General features: G+C 49.5%; 1 pseudogene; it reads right to left on the reverse strand.

Annotated features, from left to right (window-relative positions):
• Nucleotides 1-416: 416 nt before the first annotated feature.
• LOC111535087 lies at nt 417-6631 on the reverse strand (annotated as a pseudogene).
• Between the last annotated feature and the right edge of the window lie 703 nt (nt 6632-7334).

Raw genomic sequence — 7334 nt, forward strand, 5'->3', positions numbered from 1 at the left:
GGCCTGTGAGACCCAACTGGCCAGACCTGTTGTTCTATTTGTGTTTTACTCTTTTTCTCCTGGGGTCAATCTCCACTGTTAGGGGATTAGGCTTGCCCATCCTGGCATCCACTCATCTGAGCTCCATCTCAGCCAGAGGTCAGCAAAGTGCAGCCTGCCCCTGCCTGCTTTTGTGCCGTTGATGAGCTAAGAGTGCATTTTACATTTCCAAATATTCAAACAAATCAAAACAAATATGCTTTGTGACACTGTGAAATTTGAACGTTGCCTTTTCATGAATAAAGCTCTACAGGAGTCCAGCCTTGCCTGTTATTTACAGGTGGTCTGGAGAAGGCTGCTGTCTGCCTACAATGGCACAGTTAAGTCCTTGGCACAGAAAATGGTTGCCAAAGCTGATAATATTGACCCCTGGCCCTTTAGAGGAACAATTTCCAGCCGGGGGTTTGAGAGTTGTCTGGCAGGACCCCAGGCTCTGGGTCAGATCCTTCCTCAGTCACAGCTGCTGTGGCCTCCATTCGTGTGCCTGTAGAAAGGGGGTGACACGGTGCCTCTCAAGGGGATGTTGAGGCCTTGTGTGCCGGGTTTCAGTGTGTGTGCTTCACAGTTACTCATCTCACCCGCTGAGGTCCCAGGCCTGAGGCAGGCCTGCCTGCAGGAACAATTGGTCTTCAGCAGTGGGAACCCTGGAAATGAGCTGCCACCCACCTGGAAGGGGTCCCATGGAGCTCACTGTCTGGGTCAAGGGTGGTGCGGAGCTGGTGTTCTGGACTGCATCCTGCTGAGCCCCAACTACTGCAGGCGCTGACTTCCTCCCACGAAGAAATCAGAGACAACAGCTGCAGCAGCTCACCCAGGGCATGCTGTGTTCCTTACATGGGCATGTGACAGAGAGTGCCTGCTGGGTACACATCAGGCTGTAGGGAGGGGGCCTTGGTGGCTAAGTTCACTGAATGACTGCCTGGAGTGGCCAAGGGGTCTCAGGAGGTGGGGCTGCAGCACTCTGTCCGTGAGGGTCTCTCTGATAATTGGTAGAGAGGAGGGAACCCCCAGGAGTTGCTGCCTGAATGAGGGGCTCCAATCCCACCAGTGAGGGCCAGCCAGGGCCCTCCTGGAGATAGTCAAAGGCTGAGCCCCAGCACAGAAGGACGCTGCCCTCAGCTGAGTAGCAGCAGGCACCTGGACGTGGGCCATTACAGGGCCATAGCACACACGCACCATCTCCTGCATTTCAGAAGATGAAGGAGATGGGAGGCTAAGGCTGAAGGCACAGGTGAGAACACTCCAGGCACATAGGGCTGGTCTGGGGTGGGACCTGATTCCCACCCACCAAACCCTGCCCTTTATAGGCAGGTGAGGGACAAAGGACTTGGGGACAACTTCCCTAGGGTCACACTGATGGGCAGGGTTCCCTTGGGGTAGAGGAGAGGCTGGGCCACTGACATGGCTCTGGATGCCTGACCCACGGAGCTCACTGTCTGGCTCAGCTGGCTCTGGGTATCAGGTTGGAGGTAGAAGGGAGCACCCATGCTGCAGATGGGGAGACTAAGGCACATAACTCTTAAGAGTTTTCAGGATGGCAGTGCTCCATTATAGAGGGGGAGAGCAGCCCAGCCCGGCCACAGGTGAGCAACTCGGGGGTCTCTGATCCGAGCCCCACAGCCCCGGGTGGCAGTGACACGTGGGATCCGGCAGGTGTGGCTGGGCCAGGCTCTGTGGCAGCCTGGTGCCACTGCTGGTGTGTCTGGAATTGGTGTGTTCTTGGTCTCGCTGACTTCAAGAATGAAGCTGCACACCCTTGTGGTGAGTGTTACAGTTCTTAAAGATGGTGTGTCCAGAGTTTCTTCCTTCAGATATTCAGATGTGTCCGGAGTTTTTTCCTTCTGGTGGGTTTGTGGTTTTGCTGGCTTCAGGTGTGAAGGTGCAGACCCTCATGGTGAGTGTTACAGCTCATAAAGGCGGTGTGGACCCAAAGAGTGAGCAGCAGCAAGATTTATTGCAAAGAGTGAAAGAACAAAGCTTCCACAATGTGGAAGTGAACCCTAGCGGGTTGCCGGTGCTGCCTGGGGCAGCCTGCTTTTATTCCCTTATTTGACCCCACCCACATCCTGCTGATTGGTCCATTTTACAGAGAGCTGATTGGCCCATTTTACAGAGAGATGATTGGTCCGTTTTGACAGGGTGCTGATTGGTGCATTTATAAACCTTGAGGTAGAGACAGAGTGCTGATTGGTACATTTACAATCCTTTAGCTAGACACAAAAGTTCTCCAAGTCCCCACTTGACTCAGGAACCCAGCTGGCTTCACCTAGTGGATTCTGCACCAGGGCTGCAGGCAGAGCTGCCAGCCAGTCTCATGCTATGCACCCACACTCCTCTGCCCTTGGGTGACCTATGGGACTGGGTGCTGCAGAGCAGGGGGCGGTGCCCATCAGGGAGGCTCTGGCGCACGGGAGTCCACCGGTGGGGGGGGGGTTGGGCATGGCGACTGTGGGTCCCAAGCACTACCCCACTGGGAGGCGGTTGAGGTGGTGAGAATTTGAGCAGGCTGTGGGTGGGCTGGCAGTGCTGGGGAAACCAGTGCACCCTCTGCAGATGCTCGCCCAGGTGCTAAGCCCCTCACTGCCTGGGGCAGCAGTGCTGGCCAACCGCTCAGAGTGCGGGCCTGCCGAGCCCTCTCCCACCCCGGAACTTGGGTTGGACCACGAGCGCCACATGCAGCCCCAGTTCCCACCAAGCACTCTCTCTCCACACCTTCTTGCAAGTAGAGGGAGCCAGCTCCGGCCTCGGCCAGCCCAGAGAGGAGCTCCCACAGTGCAGTGGCAGGCTGAAGGGCTCCTCAAGCTCGCTGAGGCTGAGGAGGTGCTGAGACAGAGTGAGGGCTGCTAGCACGATTGTCACCTCTCACTGGTGTTTACGGCCATAGCACACTGAATGCACCCAATCTCCTATGATCTCGTAAAGCTAAGCAGGGTCAGGCCTGGTTAGTACTTGGTATGGGATTCCACCTATGAATACCAGATGCTGTAGGCTTTTGGCTTCCTGCTCCCTCCCTCTTCCCCTGCTTTTGTTACTTTGCTTCCCAACTGCCCCTTGACTCTACTCTCCCTTTTCACCCGCCTGCGCCCTGGTGGCAGCCCGGGACCTCTTCATGGGGGTTTGCCACTGCAGCATTGCCAGGCAGCAGCATCTCACCTCTTCCACCTTGTGGCAGACCCACCAAAATCTGGGCTCCAGCCAGGATGGGGCACACCCGTACCCAACCTCGAAGGGGTGGGTGCAGGTTCCCTGCTGTCCCAGGTGTCTTCCCGCTCTTGAAAGACCTAGGCAATTCTATTCACTCATCTGGCCCAAAGCTGGGGGAATGGCCAGGCAGGGACAGCGGGTCCTACAGATGCCAGTCAAGACCTCCACTCCAGAATGCATGGGCTGCTTTCCCTGGGGAAAGGACATTACCTTTGCCAACAATGAGGAAACCTGTCCCTGTGCACCTGGATTACCATTGCTACCAGCTTCATGTAAACTCTAGTCCAGAAGACACAAGAGAGACCCAAGCCTCAGGACCCATGGGCATGCTGGTGCCATGGCTCCCGCCAGATGGATGGGCACACTTTACAAATCTCGGGGCCCACCACACCAAGAGGACAGAGAAGACCCAACAAATTAATGACCTTACAAAACGCACCCCCAAAGCAACCAACCAATTCAGGAAAAAACACTTCTCAGGGCTCCATTTGTCCTCCCGCATGGGCGGCCCTGCCACCCTGTTCTGTCCCGGCTCAAGCACCCTCCACCCTATCTTGGCCTTCTCAAAAGGGACCTGTCTACAAGAGCAGAGCACTTTCTTTCCAAGTCTCTATTGTTCTTGCTCTCTTTCTTACCCTCTGTTTTTCTCTCCTTCCCCCTCTACCTCATGCTCTGTCTGTGGCCTTCTCTCTGTCTCTCTTCTGCCTTATTAAGCCTGCTTTTGTGACTGTTGATTAAAATTTTAATACAGTTATTGTGTTCTTTAGATTCACATTTTTTGTTGGTTTTTATTGATATCTCATTTTCCTCATGCATCACTTGTTCTAATTTTCTTTCATTGTCTATGTTCTGTTTTTATTAATCAGTTTTTTGAAAATTACTTTTTATTGAAAACTGCACTGAACACTAAATGTCCACTTTTACAATAAACAAATACAATAACCGTAACTCACACTAAGACAAAACATGCTTCTGATAGCCATTATTTTTCTGTTTGAGACAATTTTAAAGTTTTTATTTTTTTGGTCACAAAAATAGGAATATACCTATACAAAAGCTCAAAATAGGGCATTTTTTTTTTAAACAAAAAGGCAATGCTTCACAAAAGACCATGAATAGAACATGTACCTAGTTGATACAAATCTAACAGAATTTGTTAAAGTCAGTCACATCTAATACATCTGAAGTGTGCTTGTATAAATTATAATGTGAAGAAAACAGTACTTTATCAGTGTCTAAAAAAGGTGGTTTTGTCGCAGACAATCTGACAAGTTATCATTAAAAGTGTTTCCTGCGACATAAGGAAATGCAACATTATTCTTTTTGAACCCTTTTAGCTAAAGACTTTCCACTCAATAGAGTAGCAGAGGATCTGAAACTGAGAAAATAGATTTGAATACGAAGAGCTTGTGAAACTTAATACTTTCTGTTTGTTTGTTTTGGCATCATTAGAGGGTTTTAGTGAACTTACAACCAACTTACCCACTCAGTATGCAGTTCAGATGTGACAGACCTTTCTCTGTACGGGAGCCTGTACTGTCTTCAATCCTATGAGTGCAGGTGTGTACCACAGGCAAACAGTTTTCTCCCCATTTTGTAGTAATGTAATCTTCCTATTAGCAAAAAGAGGTAACCAGTCCCTGTACACTGAAGGTAGTCAAGTCACAAGATAGGGATTTCGTCTTACGTTTTTTTTAAATTTAATGTTTGAACTCTCGATGCAACATTCTAGAGTAGGGTCTTCAAGACCTGCTGTGCCCAAAGGACTAATGAAGGAAAAAGCTCTATTTGTTCTTTGTGATTTTATGCACATATGAAAAACTTAACACACAATAACAGCAGTTGGTCATTAATAAGTCACATCCTAGTTTTTCAGCTCTTTGGTAAGCAGATGACATCTTCAGTTTTCTAGCTCTTGTAGATTTAACACTACAACATCAATGATGCGTATGTTCAGAATCAGTTACCAAGACCATCAGATTATTTTTCTTAGTTCATCTATTTTTCACCGTCTCTTGGTCTCAAGTGTATCTGAATGATTACCTTCCAGCGTTCTCTGGTATTTTTTGTTGAGGTGCTCTTGATTGTCCCCGTGTTTTGTTGGTTGGTTGGGAAAGGGAACATGGGAAGGATGTGCCACTGTTGGAAGGTTGTGAGTCACTGAGATGCCTCCAGGGATTACCCCTTCTATGGGTGCAGGAAATCCTCCTGGAGCCATGCCCATGATGCCTGGTGGATATCTGTATGCTGCATCATTGACCTCAGGATGAATTGCTTGCTGGTCTATTAGTAGCCAAGGTGCTGATGTGACAAAGAATTCCTTGTTCACACAGTTTCTTAAGCTTTCCGGGATGCCACCTGTGATGGCTCGGCAGATCTCAGTGGCAGCTGCCTCCCTCATCTCCAGCAATCCTGCTTGCTGTTCCAGGCAGTGTGAGGAGTGTAGATGAGATTTGGTGCATCTTTCAATGGAGCCTGAGCAAAGCTAAAGGGCTCCAACCCATGCACATCCCTTGTATCCTGCCCTCCTTGATGGCCTATGATAAGGCTTTCTCCTCCACCAGGCCACCACGGGCTGCATTCACAAGGAATGCTCCCTGCCTCATCTGCTAATTTATGGTAAAGTCATTGATGAGGTGGTGGTTACGTTTGCTGAGATTGAAGTGCAAGGAGACTCAGTTGCTCTGATGCAGCAAATCCACAGGGTGTAGACCCTCTGCATGCCCAGGGACCGCTGGATCCTATCCTGCAAGTAGGGTTCAAAAAATAGAATGCTGAATCCGAAGGCCTTGACTTGAACTGCAACAGCCTTCTCTGTGTGACTGAAGCTGTATGAGGTCCAGCGTCTCCCCATGGAGGTGGGCTACTCCTGAGACCACCTTACAGATCTGCTCCACGTTCTCAACTCACGTGACTTCCCGCAGTACCTGGTACAGCCACATGTTCCTCTGGTACAGGTTGAGTAGGTCCAGATGGTGGAGTCGGCTGTCTCTTGCACCTCTGCAGACGATATGTTGCACAAAGCAATTCCGAGCTCGCTGGCAGCGTTGATGTCCACGTTGTCGTAACCACTGTCTATCCTCACAATCACTCTGAGGGTCTTAAACTTTTCCAGGTCCTCCCTGATGAGAGTGATGGTGTGGTACATCATAGCACTCATGGCTTTATTTAGAACCTTCTTGTGGATCTTCTGCATGGACTGTGCATCACAGAAGGCCATGGTGGCCAGGTCCTTCAGAATGGGCATCTCCACAGAGCAGTTACGGCTGTTCAGCAGTGCCACCAGGGGGCGGGGGTGCAGGGGCTCATTGATAATCTGGGGGCTGATTCCTTCACAAATTCTGTCCAATCGCTTTGTCTTGACTTTGTGCTAATCCACAAAGGCCATACTTTATGGAACTTTTCAACTCTCATATCAAAAGGCCTTTAATAACTTAGGAGAACTCGTAGGAGTCTGCGTGCATGACAGTATGAACCCAATATAAATCTGTCCGCAGACTCTATAGTTCACACAATAGGCTATCCGTCTTTTTAAAGGAATACAGCTTCATTGGTTCAAAACCATTTAAGGTGATGAAAGCCATTTGCTTGCAACTCAGCCACCATTGCTCAATCAACGAAACTCACTACGACCCCAGGTCTGGAGTGCCCAGAGTCCACTACTACTGGAGGTGGAGGTGACTCCCGCCTGGTGCAGCCAGGTCCCTTCCCCTGGTCTGAGTATCAGGGGAGGGCTGGGGGCCCACCCTGGTGGTCTCGAGGCTCCTCCCTTGCCCGGGCCCTGTGGACCAGAGGGGCACTGGCCTCGTTAAGCAGTTTTGATAATTATTTTGATTTTTAAAATTATATAATGCAACAATAACAACAACAACAAAACAGAACAAACCTACAAATTTTGACCTTTAAAGGTCAACAGAGATTTTTAAAGGTCGGTATTTGTAGATTTATTTTGTTTTTTTTTGAACTGGGACTTGTTTTCTGCCCTCTCGGTATGCCTTGTAATCTTTTGATGAGATTCAGAAATTTATAAAACAACTGTGTAATGTAGTATGTACAAACTTTCTTACTACAAGATAATACAGCAATCAGTG

Source organism: Piliocolobus tephrosceles, unplaced genomic scaffold (genome assembly GCF_002776525.5).
Source record: "Piliocolobus tephrosceles isolate RC106 unplaced genomic scaffold, ASM277652v3 unscaffolded_26484, whole genome shotgun sequence".
Taxonomy (NCBI): domain Eukaryota; kingdom Metazoa; phylum Chordata; class Mammalia; order Primates; family Cercopithecidae; genus Piliocolobus; species Piliocolobus tephrosceles.